Source organism: Penaeus monodon, chromosome 25 (assembly GCF_015228065.2).
Source record: "Penaeus monodon isolate SGIC_2016 chromosome 25, NSTDA_Pmon_1, whole genome shotgun sequence".
In the NCBI taxonomy this organism is placed as follows: Eukaryota; Metazoa; Arthropoda; class Malacostraca; order Decapoda; family Penaeidae; genus Penaeus; species Penaeus monodon.
The window spans coordinates 40,295,510-40,295,759 of record NC_051410.1 but is presented as its reverse complement, the minus strand read 5'-3'; positions in this window follow the sequence as shown (position 1 = coordinate 40,295,759).

The window sequence follows — 250 nt, the reverse complement described above, 5'->3', positions numbered from 1 at the left end:
CCGCTTCGTTTCTTCCTTTCAAAATCCCCCCTCCCCCCCCGCCAACCTCTAATCGGCTCAATCACACCAAGATGCCTGGTTCATTTCCCTGATTTGAATTCTTCTCTTGGTTAACTTTTTCGTAATATTTTGGCGTCTCCTTTCTCGGAATTTCCTGGAGTGGGGAAGAGAGGAGCGGGCGCTAGGTGTTTTTATTTACGTGTTTTTTTTTCTTCATTATTTGCTGAAATACTGTAATGATAAGATGGGA